Source organism: Anser anser (genome assembly GCF_964211835.1).
Source record: "Anser anser genome assembly, chromosome: 14".
Lineage (NCBI taxonomy): Eukaryota > Metazoa > Chordata > Aves > Anseriformes > Anatidae > Anser > Anser anser.
In genome coordinates, this window is record NC_139735.1 from 13638246 (window position 1) to 13658696 (window position 20451).

At 43.9% G+C, this 20451-nt stretch overlaps 1 protein-coding gene across 6 annotated transcripts in view; it reads left to right on the forward strand.

The window, feature by feature from the left end:
- Positions 1-20451, forward strand: part of LOC310881383 (uncharacterized protein) — a 289311-nt gene that overhangs the window by 3743 nt on the left and 265117 nt on the right. For 5 of the 6 annotated variants that reach the window (XR_014572326.1, XR_014572327.1, XR_014572329.1 and 2 more), the window contains exons 3-6: positions 774-1042; positions 12046-12221; positions 17012-17168; positions 17439-17570. The gene's annotated coding sequence lies outside the window, so the exon portion shown is untranslated. The remainder of the gene's footprint in view (positions 1-773; positions 1043-12045; positions 12222-17011; positions 17169-17438; positions 17571-20451) is intronic. The other variant, XR_014572328.1, reaches the window with a different exon arrangement.

The following is a 20451-nucleotide window of genomic DNA, read 5'->3' on the forward strand; positions in this document are numbered from 1 at the left end:
CCACACACTGGAGCTGCTGGGGGTGAGGCTTTGTTTCACCCCAGCCCCTTCACGACAGGCGGGACGTGGATGTGGCTGCTAAGGTGGACCTGAAGCGGCCTTGGGGTGGCAATGGAAAGGCTGGAGCTGAGCACTGGCGCAAATGATGTGCACTGAGGGCTTGGGAGGCTACAGGGGACAGGGACCTGCAGTCCAGACCTGCATCTGGTGATGATTTTAGCTGGTTCCCAAATGTGGGTGCTTCCAGCAGCTGCATGGGGCTGTTAATTGCATCCAGGAGCCTCTTACCCTGCCCTTTTTCCTGTCTGTACAGTGAGTGGGAGGTTTCCTGCCTCTTTTCCAAGCGCCTGTCCCTTTTGTCTCTGCCTGTGCCTACGCCATGCCTTTGCTACCAGCCAAGTGCTACCTCCTTACCAGATCCCTCTCGTCCCTTCAAACAGCAAAATTACCTGGCCAAACTCTTCCATGGCCTCCTGGGGACAGCAGCGTGGCTCTGCCACTATAGTGGCCACAGCACGGAGTGGTGGATCCCCATGCTTGGCACCTACCACCTCACCTGGGCAGATGAGATGGGTGCTGTTGGCTCTGCCTTTACCCTGCCCACAGGAGGCAGCTGCAATGCAAGCAGCTGCTTCCACAAGGCAAAGGCCCCCAGGGAGATAGGAAACAGCAATTTTCCCTTCCGGAGAAGTGAGAGGGATGTATATTTTTGGAGGTTTATTCTAGGTACTTGCTGGAAAGGCTCCACAAATAGCAGTGACTGTGTGTGCCAGCAGGAGGAAGAAGATGGATGGGAGCGAACTCCTGCTCCTGGGAGATGTTTTGCCTCTGGACGCGGAGAACAAGCTGCGAAATGTTCCCACCATGTGTTTGTGGATCCGCCGCACAGGCGGACGTTGCTCAGCTCCAGCACGCTCGTGCAAAACGTGTCGGTGCAGGGATGCCTGAAGTGAGTGACTTCCCTCTCCTCTGGGAGCGCACACGAGGCCGCTGCTCTGCCAAGCACCAAAAGCTGCACCCAAGCCTCCTGCTAGCCAGTGTGGTAAGTCAGCCCCGACTGGGTGGCCCTTTTTTTTTTTTTAAAAATCTGCAGACAGGTCTCAGTCTGAAGTAGAAACAGCTTTCCTTGTCTGAACAATTTAAAGAATTGCATTTTCATCTTTTCCTTGGCAAGGCACAGTGCAAATAAAGTGAGATGCGTTTGTATCTCTTGACTACTTTTTTTCCACAGCCTAAAATCTTCTATTTTCTTTTCCTCCTTTTTTCCTTTGAAGCAATCTTTTGAAGGTTTTATTTTTTAATTTCCAAACATACTCAGAAGAGAAGTTCACTTTTTTTCTGTACGTCTTCCACTGAGACAGACTTCCGTGTTGGGGAGCAGCCGGGCTGGAGACCTGGGGCTTTAGCTTTGCCAGATGGGCTGGGAGGGCAATGGGTGAAGAGGTGGTGCTTGCAGTTTTGGTTGGAGGAGATCACAGGGTGCCCACAGAGCCGTGGTGGTAGCAAAGGCTGCTCGGGAGCTGATGCATCCCCCCAGCAAAGCCTCTGACCTGACGCAGAGCCTCCGCTGGAGCCAGTGGCACCTCCCAGCAGGAGTGGCTGAGCAGCAGCACGGTTATCCCATGCCTCTGCTTTGCAGAGTTGGGGGTGCAGCAGGATGGGAATTCAGTGCTGGGGATATGGGATTATCCCTGAGCTGAGGATAATGCTGAAGTCTTGCTCAGAACCAAATTTGATGAACAAGAAGGAGGAGCGTTGTGCCTGGCTGCAGCGTGCCCCAGCCCTGTGCTGTGTGCTGCTGATCTGCCATGGACAAAGCCCTGGGCAGCCAGGGGCTGCCCCGAGCACACGATGTGGTGGGCAGTGTCCCCGTGGGAGCTGTCAGCAGGAACAGACTTGGCTCCCGGTGCTTTAACCTGTGCTGGGGGCAATAACACAAGTGCTTTGGAGGAGAGAGACTGGAAGAAGTTCAAGCCCGGGAAGTATTGTCTTTGTCTTTGCAGGGTTGCATTGGTTTGTTTACCACACTGCCATTCTACGTCACATGTTTTTCAGGGTTCTCTCTCCTCCTGCCATGAGATTTACCTTCTTTCTGTTCAATTATTTGTGCTCTTTTGCCTTGGATTTTGTTTTAATTTGATAAACTTCTTAAATTTGATAAACTTCTCTAGGGCATCTCTGGAAAGCAAGCACTTAGCTGTGGTTTTGGTGGGCTCTGAGCAGCTCTGTTTTGAACAGGAGCAGGAGATTTGCAGGTCCCAGCCGTGACTGGCAGCTGCCTTCCCCAGGCTTGCGGTGGTAAGATGTGGCTGCTGCAGTTTGGGAATCTGAACAGTCCTTCGTGCCAGTTTATTAAAACTTGCAAACGTGAATGTTTTTGAAGGATGTGTTCATGACTTAAAAAAAAAAAAGAGAAAAAGGGCTAGAGTAATTGAGTCTCCTTAGGGTTTCACGGGCATGTGTACTTGTTTGTCTTTCAAATAAGCAAGCTGACGCTCAAAAGAAGTGGGAAAGAAGCTGCTGTGAACGCTTGTGCTTTTGTAAATGACAGAACAGACTGTTTTAGAAGTCCCACATGGCTGTTAGTGTTGTTACGCAATTTCTTTGGGGAGTGCTGTGGCAAGCAGCCACAAGGCTTGTTCTCTGTCTCTAGCTCTTAGCAGAGTGAACCCTTGCAGCAGTTACTCCCTGTCAAGCTGCCCCTGGGATTTGCGGGGATGTTTTTTTGCCTTCTCTAGGTAAGGCTTCATGTGTGCCGCATGATGTTGGTCTGGGTCCCATTTTACCTGCATCCACTGGAAGATGCTCCAGTGGTCACTGCCTGGGCCTTCCTGTACTACCAGCCATGCTCACTTGTTTCCTGCAGGTGAAGAGTAATAGGGGGAAAAAGGTCACAAAAGAATTCAAAATAGTCTTCTGTTTTTTTTTTCTCTCTAATTGTTTTTTAATATCTTTGTAATTAATCTGTTGCTAAGGATATGCAGGAACTTCTGGGAAATATGTTTCTCTAATACAGTTGGTGAAATCATCATGTATTAAAAAAAAAAAAAGCTGAAAAAAGAGATTTCAGAATTTAAATCCTTCATCTGGAAGGAAATCCTGGAATCAGTGGAGCCAGTGCCTTCGTGCACCTTCAAGCCTAGTCCTGAGAGAGGCTGAGTTTCCCATGGGAGCCCTCTGGTTAATGTGGAAAGCACGTTACAGGATTGAGTTCTCAGCACTTCTCCAGGAGAGTGAGTCCAGATTCATGCCCTCAGCATCTGTATTTTTACAGCACCAACCACAACATCCCATTGGATCAAGATCAAGGCGCTAGTCCTTATTTTTAAGGTGTGTAGCGGTCTGGACTACGGGTTTCTGACAGCCAAAAGCTTCCAGCCTGAGTTAAGCAACACAGCGTCACTGGTGGCGTGGAACTCCTGACGGGGTGGGTAAAGCATGGCCATGCAGGCCGCGGGTCTTCCCCTGCGCTGCCCCGAGAGCCGGGGGATGCCCAGCACCAGGAGCAGGGGGGTGTTGTGGTCACTACTCCAGGTATAATGCAAAGAATAAGTCTGGTGAAGATATTCTTCTCCCCACCTCCAGCAGTGCTTCCTCTAAAAATGCTAGGCTAGGCCTAGCCTGCAGGACCGCGGCCCTCCCGTGTATGTGGTGTGCCACATGCCAGACGCAAGCTGCGTCGCTCAGAGCACCGTTGAAACAGGCTGCAATCATCAGTGAAGTTTAAAACCCCACTGACTCATCCCTTGGGAATGCTAAAGGTGCATTTTGGTTGCTCTGTCGCAGCCTGATGGGGTTTTCTTGTGATCCAGGCCCGGCCTGCTGAGGGAACTGCTGTGCTTTGTGTCAGTGGCAGGTTTTATTGCGGCCCTGGGTAGCGTTGGACCTCGTGTTCCTGTAGCCACTGCCTTGCAGTTGGGTGGCCTTGGAGCATTCATTGATTTATCCAAGCTCCAGCTTTTCCCTGGATACTTTACAACTGTTTGTGCTATGCTCTTTGTTACTGAAACTGGATGCAAGTTAGTTAATGGCATACAAACCAGGAAAGAACACTGCTATGAAAGTCCTACTGCTATTTAGTCCTTAGCACATTTTCATTTAAAAAAATATTCTAAATAGTAATTTAACAAGTCAAAATTACAACTGAACCAAAGAGAGATCCCACAGAACTTCCAATGGTTTTTATGCATCTCTGCACAACATATTTGGATGTACCTGATTAGGCATTAAAAAGGGCTGCTTTTTGTTGTCTTTAATAATTAGCTAATACTGCTTCATCTGAGCACCTCCAGCACTGTGGTAACAGTATTTAGTTGCAGCTGCATCTGGAAAGGTTTGGAGTTTGACCACCCTCTATACCTGCATCATTTTTTCTACCAATAGTTGCTGCTCTGAACCTGAAGCAGCCCTTCTGGCAAGGAAGTCCTCTCGTGTCAGAGGAATGCAGGTTCCTGTTTGTGGGATTTCTGGTATCAGCACAATGAAGCTTCTCACCAGCAGATGAACCCCATGATCTTGCAGGTCCAAAGGTGATGTCTCTAACTAGTTTTGCATGTCTGCACTGTTCCCTCTGCAATATGTTTGTGGTTCAGTGGCTCCTTAGAGGTGGCATGGGGGAATTGATTGAGAAAAGACATTTAGAGTATTAGCCCTACGCACCATTGACTCCAAATCCCCCAAACTGGTTTGGCAAGCGATACACAAAGACATTCTGCCGGTCCCTTCCCAGTGCTTGTAGGCATCCGTTTATTTCCACACATGCTCCTGGCTAGCATGCAAGCCCCTGTCACAGTTTACAGCAAATGCAACGAGACTCAAGCTGTGAAAGGAAAAGTCCAAACCACCAGCATTTGGACTGAAACACAAACATTTCCCTCTTGAATGAGATCATGCTGACTGAGGAAGAGAGATGTAGGGAAGTGGCCAGGGTGCTGTTGCCCCAAACAGCTTCCCATTTGGGTGGGATACAAAATGACTGTTTTTGCATGTGGACCCTCAGTTGTGCAGAGTGGTGCAGGTGTAGATGGGCATGGTCTTGCTGTGTGGTCTAGGTGAGATCTGCCAAGGCCCGTTTGTACTCCCTAATTCCCAAACCGGTGCTTCTTGGCATGAAACCCATGCAAGGGGTGTTCCTGTCCCTCTTTGCAGCCCCTCTAGTCACAGTCCTAGACCTGGACTTTTTTTTTTTAGCAATACCAATGTGGACCTCACTCAGCACCCCCTGGGTGAAGGTAGCAATGGACGCCCATGCAGACCACCCCTCTGCTCTTGTGGCTTTACCCATACAGAATGTGGAGAGTGGCTTTGAGAGCATGGGGTTCATGGTCTTCATGGCACCTGTCCCTTACTGGGAACTTTATTTCAGAAGCTGCATCTCAGCTCTAGCTACATGGACAGCAAGGTGCAAGACCCACACTGTGCTGTTGAGGGCTATTTTTTCCTCAGCGAATGAGCTGGAATGAGGGAGTGAGCAAGGGAAGGGTGGAGAAAGCTACTTCAGCCTTGGTGGTGTTAGCAGGGATGATGGTGCTGGGAAGTGGTGACAGATATGACAGTGTTGTCCTTGAACTGTGCATCAGAGCTTGTGCTCTGGGCTGTGTGGAGTTGAACCAGCACTCCTGGCCCTGCCAATGTGCCTCCCTGGGGAGGAGATGCCCTCTGAACAGTTGAACTGACTTCAGCTGTGAGCCCAGAGCACGGCTCTGCTGGAAGGGAGGTCTCTTCCCAGCCATGTGGCCACTGCCTCAGTGTCCAGGCACTGCGGGCAGCAGCCTGCGCAGGCCAGGCAGAGTTGTGCCTTTCCCTGAGAGCGTCTAACAGTAGTTTCTTCCATGGGGGGAAAGGCTGTCCCAAATCGTGAGCCTTCGCCAGGTGTGGGACTTACCAACAGGAGGCTGAGCCATCACCCACCTCTGCTTGGCTGTGATGAGGGGAAGCGGCTGAACACCAGACTCTCCTCCAGGATCTGCTTCTGCTCACCAACAGTGATAGGAGTGATTGCCCACAAAACATGGGGCCTTGAACTCCCTGGAAACTGCATTTTATCAGCGAGCATCCGCTGAGATGGATACAAACGAATATGAAGCACTGGAGGGCAGTGAAGAGACAACCTTCTTCAGAGCAGTGATGGCTCCTGCTTCTAGGCCTGCTCCGTGGATGTGCTTGAGGAGTAAATCTGCGTGTCCTGGGAGCCACCTGCGTGCCGCTTCCTCCCTATTGCTGCTCCCAAGAGGTCCTGTCCAGGACAGACAATGCTTTGCTCGCTAATTGCGTTTCAGGACACATAATCCTTACTTCACACTTTTTCCCAGACAATATCTTTCCATATAATCTTAATGATTCCTGCTGCAATAACAAATAGGCAGCCCTGAGAATAACTTCACACTTAGTTGCTCGTGCCAAGAATCTCACCACTTGGCCCTTCTCTGGGTGTTTTCCCTCCAATCCATCTGCACAAACAGAAGTGGGCCAGTTCTGTGCCTCAGGAATGAGGAGATAAAAAGGCAATAATTTATTTTTCCACCAAAGCTAGAAGTATTTTATAGAATTTGCTAAAGTTTTTGTTTCAGGAAATTTCATCATGTCTCCAGGAAAAAAAAGCGTCTAATTGGCCTCAGATTTTCTAACTCCCTTTTCATTTTTGTAATATGAGGAGGTCTAGGTCATCTCAAGGTCACTGCAGTTAGTGTTGCTTTAGTGCACCTCTGTGGATACCTCGTTTCTGCAGCAGTTTTTCCTTTAAAAACAGCCCTAGCCTGCTGCTGTAACAGCCACTTTCTTTGGCAACCATTTGCATTCCTTTAGCATATGGAAATATTTTTAAAAACACATACCAGTGTATGGTGCTTATAGGTGAAACTCTCCATCAAAAATGGAGCAAATACTTCCAAACTATTTGAAAGTTGTTATATATAAAAAATAATAATAAAAAAAATCCCTCAGCTTTTAACAGAAAGCTGCCATTTCCCATTATCTAGATTGGAATCCTAGTTGATGTCAAAATAAAATGCCGGTGGTTATCAAATTAATAAAATGTTTTGCTTGGGAAAAAAAAAATAATTTTACCACCCTCCAAAGACTTCCTGCTGTCTTGACATGCTGGTTTACATAGCTTCAGTCGGTGAGTTCATTCCAGACTTTTAGCTTGAGTTTTCTGATCTGTCTGAGCAAAGCTGTGGACTCAAATCTTTTACCTTAGGAAGAATTGATTTGTGGTATCTAGAAAATGGAACAAATGCTGTATATGCTTACCTGAAATACCACATTTTTCTAAACAGGTGAGGCCAAAAAAGGATGCAAGAGAGGAAGCACTGTCCCTGTCCATTGCTAAGGAGCTGTAGCACGGAGGAGAAAAGGTAGTTTACATCTTGCAGAAAGTCCGTGGCCAGATCAGGGTACTGCTTTAACCTCTGTGCCAGCCTTGTGTACAGCAGGGCTTTCCTTTGGACATGGTCATCATGGAGTTATTGGAGTTGGAGTTACTGGATATTTCAGTTCTGCATTTACAACAAAGCTGATGCACTCTACGTGTACCCCCATGTTGTATTTATTTAGTTTTTTTTCTTCATACTGCTGGTGTCAAAAACCAACAAAACTTCACAAATTCACAAATGAAATGCCCAAACAAATGAAAAGTGCTCAGGAGAGTCTAGGCAGGCACTGTGAGGAAGGAGATGATGACACACAGATGTGCTTCCGGATCCCATCCTCAACACACAACAAAATCTTTTAAATTTTCTAGTAAAGCTGAGGAAGAACAAATTGTCTGGGTCTGGGAGAGAACTGGAGAAGACAGGGCAGTGTGCTGCTCAGCATCTTCCCAAGTATGGGAAAGGCTTGGTGGAAATATGAACCAACTCAAGGAGCAAGGGACAGCAGCATGTAGCTGCCAAGTAGCTAGTTTAGCTGCACTATTTCATATATTTGCCAAAGCTATGGGGCTTGTTGCTGGAGTAGGAGGCTGGGAAAGGACCTTAGGAGATGATGATCTTATGCTAGAGAGTTTAATTATGAGCAGGACTTGGAAAAGGATCAGTGTGGAAGTAGTTGTGTTCCTGTGGGATTTTTTAGGCAAGCATGTGGTTAAGCAGAGTGCCAGGGCAAACCCTGGTACTGAGGTACCCGTGTATTTATTTCTTTTGGGGGAGGAGATAAAAAAAAGGCTATGTGAGAGACCCTGAGCTGCAGTTTGAGTCCCTTGCTTGCTGGAGATGCGCTGGTCCCCACTTCCTCCCAGCTCTGAGTTTGGGTCACACCTAGCAATCCATCCGGAAATGTGGTAAAGGCGCAGGTTTGGGGGGGGGGGGGCTGCATTGTTCGCCTTGCAAAAATGTTTTCTTTTCATTCAGCAGCATCCTTACTGCTCTGTGAAAAAGCTACTGTGTGCCCACTGCTAGTGATGTCTTAAGAGAGAGCTATACTGGCCTGAAAGGCAAGAGAGGTCAAACTTTGCTTTGCTAAAGATCACATTTCAGAGAACGGAAAGGCCGTAAATGCCTGCGCTGGTTGTCTTGACAGGGTTAGGAAAGAAAATTGGAACGGAGTTGAGAAAAAAATCATATATTCAGGGCAAGAGCAGCAATGAAAGCATACCAAAATTAGCCCTGCATGACCAGCAAGGCAAATAGCGACGCTGAAGAATGAATTCACCTTTCCTTCAGAGCCATATTTACAGGGTCTGGTTTGCTGCAGAAATGGACTGTCACAGGCACGGGGTTACCAGGTGCCTGAGCTAATGTTATGTTATGTGCAAGCATGTGCTTGCTCACATTCCCTCCTCATAATGCTTTGTGCTTGATCAGTTTTTCCATGTTTTTGCATGAGCTTACTTTGGAAGATGTTGGTGAGCGGACAGGTGTTCCAGGACAGAGGGAGCAGGGGAATTATTTCTGTAGCAGAAAATCTCTCGGTCCCATTACTGGGCAAGAAAATAGACTAGATGCCCTTTTGAATGTTGCTCTCAGTGTATTTGCTAGGATGGATGCAGTCCCAAAATATGGCTATTTGCAGTTTTGAGTCCTTAAATATGAACTTCTTGCTTGTGCTGGGCTTGCCTCTTCTATCCTGCTCCTCCTGCTTATTCACACTTTGTACTTTGTGTAATTCTTGGGAAAAATAGTAAGCCTCCAAGCATTTTGCACTAGAAGTGTTGTGCTTTAGATGTGATGGGGTCCTGCTTAACACCACCTCAGGATGTAAATGTGTGAACAAAGCGCCCTGGGCTGCTCAGTGACTTTTTGTCACCACGACAAGTACCATCAAGCAAGTACAACAAAAACCTGCCCAAACTGTTTGGTTTGCTTGTTTGCTGTGGTTCTTTTGGGGTGCATAGTTGCTTTGCATGGATGCAAGAGGCAAAGAAAATATAGAGGTTGTATTTGGTAATAAACCTTAAAGCAGCCCATTTTCTTGAGGAGTGATGCCGAAGAGAGGCGGCAGAGCAGACTCGGAGCAGAGCGTCCTTATCCTTTTCTCTTTTCTGTGTCTTTTTTGTTTATTCTCTGCTGTTAACCTGAAATCTGACTTGCGTCAGCAATAGTGTTTTGGGGTTCTGTGTGTTCTCTGGTAACTTTTCACAAGAGAAAGCCTGCCTTTGTTAGATATAAACTCTGTCATAACAGAAATTCAGATGGCAATCGAAGGGTGAGGTAAACTTGCCAATCACAAGGAAGAGCTGGAGCAGGGGCAGAGTTTCTGAGCAGCAAGGGTGAGTATGGGCTGTGGGTAGCCTCCCCTCTCTCGGAGATGTTGGTTCTGGTTCAGTTCAGATACTCATCTGCTTGTTCATGACTTTACATGAATCATTTCATTCAGCCACAACAGGTCCTTGATCTTGCTTAGGGGCCCTTCTTCCACAGCCGTATACAAAGGAAAATTTTGTAGCTATTATTGCAGGGCTTAAGTTCTCTCTCTCACGACCAGACACATGGCCTAATATCTGTTGGCAAGCTGGGAATACAAAATGAAACACCATTATATATGATCTATTTACAGCTGTATATGTGCTGGTGCTGATCCATCTGTGTTTCAGGCCATGTGCCACTTGGGGTATACTGGGAGGGAAGCCCATTTAGAAAACAAGACCTTTCTACTGATGATCTTGGATAAGATCTTTCGCCCTCAAGGTTTCATTTTTCTCCTGCATCTGATGACCACTATGAGACAATAGCAAGGCTGAAGCCAGGATTTTAGCTTTGAATGGTGATTTCCAAAAGTTCAGCCCTCATTTAGGGACCAAGTTGGATAGCTGGATGTTCAAAAGGGTTCTATGTTTTCTCTCACATGCTTTTCAAAATCTGAGCAGTGTACAGGGGCTGGCTTTAAGAAAAGCTTTTGAAAATTGTGCCCCACTTGTAGTTGCTCAGAGGTCTGAATCCCACAAATCAATAAACTTGAGCATCTTTGCAGGTTGAATGTGTCCCTTGTACCCAATTGGTTTTCTGGTGAGCATATCATGATTTGTTTGTATGTTCTGCTTCACCCTCACCACATTCTGCTTTATTAGGCCAATAAGAGAACGGACAAAGATGCCAGTAATAAATACCATATTTTTTTCTGTTGGTGAGTTTCCTGCAAGTACCCATTTCTAAGAGGCTGCTAGTCAGAACTGGCTGAACGCTCCATACAAATGTATTTCAGCTTGCAGAGTGCTGGTGAATTATTTGCCGTGACTAGCCTTTGGCTATTTACTGTGAGTTATGCAGCGTGAGTGATTAATCATGTACATTGGGTGCTTTTGTTTTGTTTTGCTTTTTCACTCCATGACCGGATAACTGAAACAAGAGCAATGAAATAAGGAAATTCAAGTTGCCACATAAAGACGTCCAGCATGAATGCTAGAGCCAACACACATTCATGCAAGAGCTGGCGAGACTTTTACTTCTTCCGCTACCTCTGTGACATTTTGGCAATTCCAGAGCCCATTGCTGAGTTTTTAACTTGTCCCATGTGACACAATCCAAATATGCTGGGCCATGCCCCTTCTCAGTTACTGCAGTGATAGAGCAGTCTTCCAGATGATATTCCTTTTTAAGGAAAATCAATATTTTTTTGTGTGGGAGAACTTAGTGGACTGGATGTGTGTCCTTTTTGCTCAGCCAGTGTTGCGGTGTGGTGTGAGAAGAGCGTCAGCATTCATATGACCAGCAGGGCCATCAGTTGAAGGTAACTGGGGACACGGCCCTCAGGCTTATTGTAGCTTATTCTGAGGTGATCTCTATCACTGTCACCTGTGCCAACTCAGCGGCCTTAATTCTCCGTCTTTGAGGAGAGGTCAGCACAAATTCAGCCTGATTCCTAATAATAAACCCCTACCGTTAGGAAATGTGTGTTGTTACATGGGGTGACAGCATGAGAACTCTTCTCAGCTGAGACCCTCTGCTTGTCCAGGTCACTTACAGGCTGGTGCATGCTCTACTTTGGATGAGCTTGAAGAAAGCAAACTGGAAAGCAAACAGGAAAATTTGGGTACGAGGTGGAGATTAGTGTGAACTGAAGTGTTTCTTGTACATGCAATATGAAAAACGATTTAAAGCATGTGATGCAGTGACCTCAAGCCTATGGCTGAGTAAAACTAGGAAAGACATTTACAACTGAAGTTGCTATTGCTCTCTTTGGGTTTATATTCCCTGTATGATCAGTTTTTATTACTTATGTGCATACCTGTTCATTACACAGCTCTCTTAGCTGCATCACTGAATCTATTGCTTATAACCAGTTTGTGAGCACCTTCAAAAAGAACCTTTTCCAAATGCATATCCTCTAACTTTCTCTGTGGGTAAAGATCCTCTGCCTCCTGTAGTAGACTTTTTTTTTGTCCCCATTTTAACTAATGGGAAAAGATTTTGGAAAAACTTGGTATGACCTTTTGACATCACAGTGTGTGAAGACGAATTTGGAGGTGTTGCAGAACCACTTTGCAATCCACCTACTGAGTTTCAAGCAGTTCAAGTCATACCCCAGAATAAATATCTTAAAAATGATTAGCTGGTGTTGAAATTTTTAGTTATGATATTTTCTATTACCATCTTACGTTGTCATTCACAGAATAAAAGCCCCATGCAACTGCAACAGTGATCCTCGGTGGCAGGTACAATAGGAAGACAGTAAGAGACACTTTGCTTTGGCAAGCCTGGAACCAATGTGCAAGGTAGAGCGAGGAAATAGAGGAGCAGAGAAGCCAGCACATGCAAGTTCTTTTAATTGGCCTGGTATTTCTTCAGGTATGTTCAAGTCAATACTTCAACCTTTGATCACATTTTAAATCAAATCTGGAGTAGTTTGTTGCACACTTTCATTGCACAGTTCTTAATTGTGCGGGGGTTTGTTTTAGGCTTCCTTCTTTCTGACGCTTGTAAGGCTCTGTCGTGACTTTTAAGTAGTCAGAAAGATTTGGACTGCTTGTCTGGGTTGTTTCCTTGATAGGGAAGAAGAGTGGAGTCTATTTTCAAAATCTCTCTTATTTGTAAGTTATTTACACCCTTGGATGGGATTTTGATGGCAATGCTGACGCTAATAACAGGTGCAGATCTATTTTCAGAGCTACAGCAAGATCAGCACTGTCTCTCAGCACCTCCAGCCAACAGCAGTCGATTCTCTGCCCAAAGCATCCCATGACACTGCGGTTCAAAGTCCTAACTCTTTCCCAGCATAAAATGGGGCCCCACTGCAGAGAACATGAGCTTGGCACACAATATGGAAATCATTTCTCTCGCATATATTCAGCCACCTGGCTCAACTGTTGATTAAGTAGGTTGTTCTCCTCGCTTATTTTTGGTGCCAGTCCAACTAGGGTTGTCTTTCTGACAAAGAGAATGAAAGAGTCCCTATTTGCTTATCACGCTTGTAAGGAATTCCTAGCATTTATATAGACCAGGCGTGTCTCCCTCAACCCTGGTGAGAAACCCTTTACTTACTTGTAATGAGCATGTGACTTTAGGTATGTTAAATAGGTATCCTGTCCTTGCAGCATGGGAGCTTTCAAATGTTTGTTTCAAAATCTTGCGTGGAAACAAAATGTTTTGTAAAATTCCAAAGGAAGCAGAAAGCATTATTTTTACTTCAAATGAAATACGATAACTTACCAATATTGTTTTGGCTAGTCTTCTCCAGTCCTTTATCATGTTGGTTTATACACATCCATTGCTGTTGTTACATCTGATGTTATCAAGAATAGAAGCCTTTCTTTTGGGAAATGGGCTTTCTTTGTTAACTTGTCTTCTCCCTTTTGGCTTGGCTGTGAAATCAGGTAATAAAATCATGCACAGAAAATAAGATCTTTAAAATTTAATCTGCTGCACAAAGCATGGAGTTCCTGATGAAATGGAGGGGGAAGATAGCTGTGAAAATATATTGTGACTATTTTAATCGGCTGGTGAAATGTGAATATTTACCTGGACAAACCATTTTATAGTGCTTTAGCTTCTCCAGTTTGGCTCCAAAGACACATAGAAATAGAGCAAAACATTATATTACAAATGCATTCTTAAGGTAAGGTTAGAGAATAAAACTGGCAAGATGAAATCTGGCACTTCCAGGGAGCATATCCTATCCCTTGTCTAATTCCAATGATTTGTGTGAAGCAAAGTTCCTTATGTGGGGGATTGCACAACTTTTGTGGTGTTATATGCAATTACCTTTTACTGCCTAGACAAACTGTCAGAGCATTAACCTGAGGTTTTCCATGCAATGTTCCAGATGCACATCCCCCTCAAAAAGGCCCATAATTCAGCTTATTTATAGCTGAATAGAAATAATAATAATAAAAAACCAACAATGCCTCCAAATAGAAGTCAAAGTTCACAGGGATTGGCTAGTACAGCATTTTAAAGCCTAGTTCTCAGCAGGTTGTAGGACTGGGGAGAGACCATAATAGGATATTGAAATGTTTTTTCTTTTTCAGACTTGGCAATAAATTCCTTGACATCCCGTTATAATTTTGTGAGCTGGTTAAGATTGTCATATTGCATTAGCTCCTGACGAGCCTCCATGCAGGGAGGTGCACAAGCCCGTGTATTTTGTCCACCTATGTGCAATGCCAGAGATAGGTGGGTAGGTTTTTGTCTCATTTACCCATGTAGGAGGAGACATTTGAAGCAACCTACAAAGCAGCCAGCTGTTGTGTCCTACTGCCACAAGGGGCTATCTCAGATCCTTGAAAATCCCAATGTGAACCTTCAATGCCAGCACCAGTCCACACATGGAAGTGCAGATGTGGAAGCCAAAACCAAAGGAATGGATCTGTGAGCATGAGGCTACTGTCCAGGCTAGAGCAGTTGTCCTGGGTGTGGACTGATACCCCATGATATTGCAGCCTATGGTGATCTGTAAACAGACCTACTTCAACATCTCACCTGTATGAACTAACTGACTTTGCTTGTTCATAGAAAAAGCATTAATGGTCCACCTTCCATGCCTTCTCTGAAGTGTTTTATGTGCTGCTTCCCTTCATGCAGAGTAAACAAGTAAATGGACTGAAGGGAATTTTCTAGGAGGTAGTTATATACATAACAAAAATGTACATATGACCTGTCATCTGTTTCTTTTTCCCAATGAACTGCAAAATCAACACACAAATATGTTTATATGAACAGGCCAGAAAAACAGCTGGCTCATCAAATAAAAAGGGCATGTTGGCTCTGTTAGGCCAAGTGTTCAACTGGATCCCCTGTATTTATAAAGTGAGAAAGTAGAGCATATTTGAAAATGCAGGTGTATAAATATTTCTGCCAGACCTGATGAAGTATTTGAAGTCTCCCTCAAGCCGCTGCTCTGACTCACCACTTTCCAGCATGTGGGGAATGCTGCCTTGTGGGCAGCAGCACTCCAGTTCCTGCAGCCAGCATCGGCCGTGGCCCTGGGGTTGTCGTCCTGATGCGGTGTTGCTGAGGAGCACCGTAGGATGCCCCTCGGTCTGACCTTGACTCTACGAGTATGATGGAAGTGTGGCCAAGCAGCAAGTGAAATCTGGGATGGAGGCTTCATCCACGGTGGAAGCAGTGGGTTGACTCTGTGGAGGTGCTTCAGGCAGATGTGGAGCTGACCGTTTGTTTCCTTGGCCTGGCATCCATGGAAGAAGGCTGCAACTTAACTGCCAACATGGAAAAACCGTCTCAGTTCTTAAGTCTAAACTTCAAAGGCGGTCATTATATTTAATGTTACAACCCCCCTAATAATCCTGAGGAGGGAGAGCAGAGCAACAACACTGGCACTGATGCAAACTGCAGACTCAATGCAAATATTATATTAGATACTTCCCAGCTATGACTTCCTCTGGGGTGCTGTCTTTGCTGCACATGGAAAAGTAAATCCTTTCGTAATAAAACACATGCATACACATACACACCCAGGCACACACCTGCAGAGCCTTAACGCAACCGTTGCATAACACGGGCTTTCTCAGCAAAGCTAACGCAAGAGTTCTGTCCCTTATGGAATGATGATCCCGTGGTTTATCTAAGCTGCAGCCAGCACAGGGTATTATGCTTATAAAAAATAAGGTTTTCAATATTTCATCTGCTTTCCTGTACATAGATAAAGTCCACAACTAAACAAAGCAATTATTAATAGCTTTTCCTCAGTTAAAGTTTGTTGTTGTTGTTGTTGTCATTGAATGGGCCTTCTACATGGAAAGTTTGACTAAATGATAAAAACTTTCTGAGCTGAAGGGACAGGAAGAAACAGAAAATCCATGGTGGAGTTTGAAATCAGAGTAAAGTTTAATAACCTAAAACCAGTTGAACATTGTTCTTCAAACTTTACAAGTATAATATATTTTGTCTTTGAAGAAAATATGGCAAGTTTTGTGCCCAAGTGAATTTTGAGGGCAAGCTTCCTCTGAGGAAGAAAGGGAGCTGGTTGTAGTATTAATGATATTCCACAATTAACAAAACAATCTAAAGCTATCAAGCTAATGATAAACTTTCACGCCAGGAATGGAAGTGTTACATTTCTACCAAATTCTTGTGCCAATGTTACTTCAGGAACCTTGTGAGCAGCCTCTGCCACTGCACCGACTCAATTCTGTGACTAAAAGGCCAAACCTTAACCTTTTTTGGTATATTTTGGTATTTCTGAGCATAAAATTAAGTCTGCACGCAAGTGTGTCCTGGCTGAAGGCCTGGGAAGGAGTTTCAGCTGTGAAAAAATAATGTTTAAGACATGATCTTGCTTTATGGAAAATTGTGGCACAGCTCCTGCTTCTTTCAAAAGGAACTGGGCTTTGCCCATGATATTTAGGTTACAAGGCCAGTAAATTGCCTTGTACTGAACTTAGGTTTAGAATTTAGAGAGTATTGTTTCTTTAGTTCCTGGTGAAGGAAGCAGCTCTCTGGGGCAAACAATGCAATATTTCAGCTTGGATCTTAGAGTTTAATTTCATTACATGATTAGGATTTTCTAATTTAGCAAACTCTGTTGATATCTTAGAAGAGCTCGTCCAAATTCCATTGACTCTCAACAATGGCATAATAACCTGCACTGAATCTGTTCCCGCAAGTCTTGCCAGTTGTCTCTCTCCCTCGCTCATCATGACACTAATGAAAGCCACTAGATGTCACTACTATATAGCACTAATAAAGTTAAAATAATATTTTTCTGGCAATAAATGTCCTGACTCATAAGGAAGTTGGGTTATAAAAGCCGTGGATAGTTTGGATTCCTTCCAGTTAAAAAACAAAACAAAACTTTTTTTTTTAAACTAAAAATATTGGATTCAAGTTCAAAACAGTCATTTAACAAATAACATTGACTTGTATTTTAAAAGGAAAAATACTTTGAAGTTAATACCAAGTAAAGAAACGTGGTCTGTGGCTCTGAGAACTGAAATGATGGGAAAAAATTATATCTGCAGGTCTACAGTGCTAAAGACGAGGCTTGACTAAATGTAGGGTTGGGGACATTCAGGAATACTCATATTCTCTTGCTCAACCAGAAAATGAGGCAAAAGGCCAGTGAAATAATAGTAACAGCAGTAATAATATTGTATATTTATATGGTGCCTTTCATCTCCCAGATTTCCACACTGCCGTGTCTAGCTGACTGCAGATACAATAATCACTTCACTCACCACCGACGTGGAACCACCCTTGGCAAGGCCATGGCAGCTGTCAAACAGCACATTAAGAATTACTGCTACAATTCGAAAGATCACGAGGGCATTTTTGAAACAGGTAAAGTGTATTTTAATGGGGGAGCTTTGTATTTGTCCATATTGCTGGGGCTATGTCAAGTTCTCTCATGTGTTTCTCTCCTCTGGAGGGGGACGGTGTTCTGTTTTTTTTGTTTGTTTGTTTTAAGACTTTGGTTATTGAAAAGTTGGCAGGTGAGCCAAACTTTTTAACTGTTCCTGAGAAGAAATTTAATGGGCCTCAAGTGACCATCTGATTATCCCTTACTGTTACCTTACTGAATCCTTACACTTTTCTTTTGATGTTACCTAGGCAAGAACCAGCCAGCTCTGACACTGCCACAGGTAATGAACACGCTGAAATCCCAATGGTGGAAGATGCAGAGAATGTACTAAATTCTGCCTGTGTGGAAAAACTGAAATAGTAAGAAAATCCTCAGCTGAGGTAGGGCCTCCCTGGTGTCTCTCTCTGTGGAAACTCTTTTTTTTTTTGAACACAAAGAACGTGAGGTTCTTTTGAAATGAGATGGGGTGGGGGTGGCGGGGAGGAGTTCCCCCCACCATGTGAATCTACTACCTTTTGTCTACCAGTAAGTGATATAAACATCTTTGTGCAGTTCGGTAACCAGTGTTATTCTGTGTGTTATTGCCTACTGTGTGTTCTTCTCTAATGATGCTGTTTTAACATTAGTTAGAATGACTTAGGTGGATAAACCTATGGTTTGGAAAACACTGTGGGGCTATAGGTGCTGTATCACTGTAGGCTTCTATTAAATACCTGGTATCCAGACAAAGAATCATCCAAAGACACTCACAGATGTACAATGTAAGTAAAACTGGAGGGAATGCCAATCAGCCTTTCTCCTCGTGACTAGTACTACAGAGTTTGTATGTTCTAGGTCTAGGTAAACTCCCAGATGAGGAAGGAATGAGGCAGAAACAAGGCAAAGGCAAGAATAACTCACTTCCCAGGCTCAAGTTACCAACAAAAGCATGAAAGCCTCAGCCTGTAGTATAAATTATGACCTATCAACTCAACCAGAGTCATAATAAGAAGGGAGGAATCAGATGAGTAAGGCAATAGGGGAAAAGCAAATACTGTGAGTAATGGCAACAAGAGGTTAGTTCCCTAGAAGTTGTCTAACCACATTAGATAGCACAGCTTAGTGACTGAGTCTGGGCCCAGCGTCTAGAGAATAAATCAAATGGTTTTTTGTTGTTGATAAAACATTTTCTCCACAGCAGATGGATTTAATATTTCCTGGATCCATACTGTTTAAGACTTGGAGTGGGGATGCTTTTCCAGGATTGCATTATTGATGGCTTTGTTTCTAAGGGATGCAAACTCAGAGTTCTCCTAGGACTTGTTGCTATAAACTGTTAAGCAAGTATTTTTGTCTCTTTGTTTCCTCACTCCATTTGTTGACTTATGTGTTTGCTCCTGATCCACTTCACTTCTCTGGGACAAGTTAATTCTTCCCACTCCTACTGCTACTTGCTTCTCTTCCCTGCTACTACCATACCTCTCAGCTGTCTGTGTTGTGAGGATTTGCCCAGATTTTGCCAGGCAGACACTGGTGGCACTGAGCTCCCCACTCTCACTGTGACAGCTCTGTTCTTCTCCAACTATCTCCCAAGTTATTCTTTGCCCAAAGCAGGAAGAACGGCAGAGCATTCCCAAAGTGCAGTGTTTTTCTGAAGGGTACCTCCCAAAATAAGGCTCTTTAAAGCAAGTTCTGTGTATAGCTATGTCTAGTTGGTACATAAATACGTGCGGCTCCCTCAAGATCATGTAAATTCATAGGTATCAACATGCTAAGAGGTATAAAGTGATATGTTGTCAGCTTCTGAGCTGAGTTGTGTTGTTTTTATGTGAGTCAAGCATCTGTCCAGGGCTCTTGAATGAAAGAGAGAGAATGTTTCTGGGCTAACTCACCACCACAATGCTTTTTCACATGTGAATTGTCATTCAGCCATGTCTTATCTTTCAGCTTTGTCAGATGATATGGGATTTGAAACAGACTTGAGCAGTATAACCTTTCAGTTCTGTGAATAAGCTGTAGGGAGCTCTGTCTTCTGTGCTGTGAGCCTGCCAATTTAGGCTCCTTGCTGACCAGTTTACACTCTAATCAAACATGAAATTCAAACTGTCTAGGTCAGAGAAAGTTTTTTGGCAAGTCTAGTTGGGAATGTACAGTAGACCAGCCACTACAGAGACCTAGAAGTATTTCAAGAAGGTAGTCAAAGCTAACTTGATGTTAATATGTGTGTGTGTATATATATATGTATGTATCTTCAAATGGACAAAATTAACTCCCAGACAACTGGAGCGACTGGGAATACCCAAGACTGGCTATGTGCATGAGAGCTGCCCTACTGTCCCAAAGAGAAATGTAGCATTCCCATTCCTATCAGTTCTGATGTGGAAAGCAGTTATTTTAGATGTCAGGAGGACAGTGGCTGGGAAGACAGGACAGCTTTGAATGTGAAGAAAATACTTTTCCAAAACGGTCCATGACTGGCTGTGAATCCTTCAAAACCAATTTTTACGCAGAAGGTATAGTGATTACGTATAAGTCAAGCAGTGAGTAAAGATTCTTTATAAAGTACCCTAATAGTTTTTTTAGGACATCTACTGCTTTCCTGTTGAGACAAAGTTTGTATTATATTTTTTCATCAAAAATACATAGACAATTAAGAAGCAAGATTCTCCTACAATGCTTTTGCTGTCCTTCAGTTATATGAAGGGGGAGAGGACTACAAACATTTTTGGGTAACATAAAAATTTAGCTGTTAGTGATCTTTTTTTTTTTAACTAACTCATTAAGTGTAGCTGAATTTAATTTCTTACTCAGACTGTAAATCTTTCCTCTCTGTCTATCTCTATCCCACTTCATCTTACTTCAGCACTTCCTGCTAGGTATATGTGGTGTTCACAAGACAGTGTTATTCCACAATGACTAAGTTGTCCTGAAGTGTGTTATGGTTTAATAACAACAGGAATTAGGTTTGCTGCTACCAAAACCATTTTATTATGACACATCCAAAGACATAAAACCCTCTTGTGCAATAATAAAGGAAAAAAAAGCTCTTTCCATCCACTTGTACAAAAGAAGCCTCAAGAGATTAGTACCATAATAAGAAGAAAACAAACATGATTCAGTTTAGAAAAATGTAGCTAATATGTCTAAAGGAAAATGCATGTACTTAATCAGACAAAGAGAAATTTGGGAAGCAGTATTATTGGACATGACCTGTGATTAATGGGGAGACAGAAAATCAAACATTAAATAGATAATTATGCTTTCTGCTGAGATGGCACTACC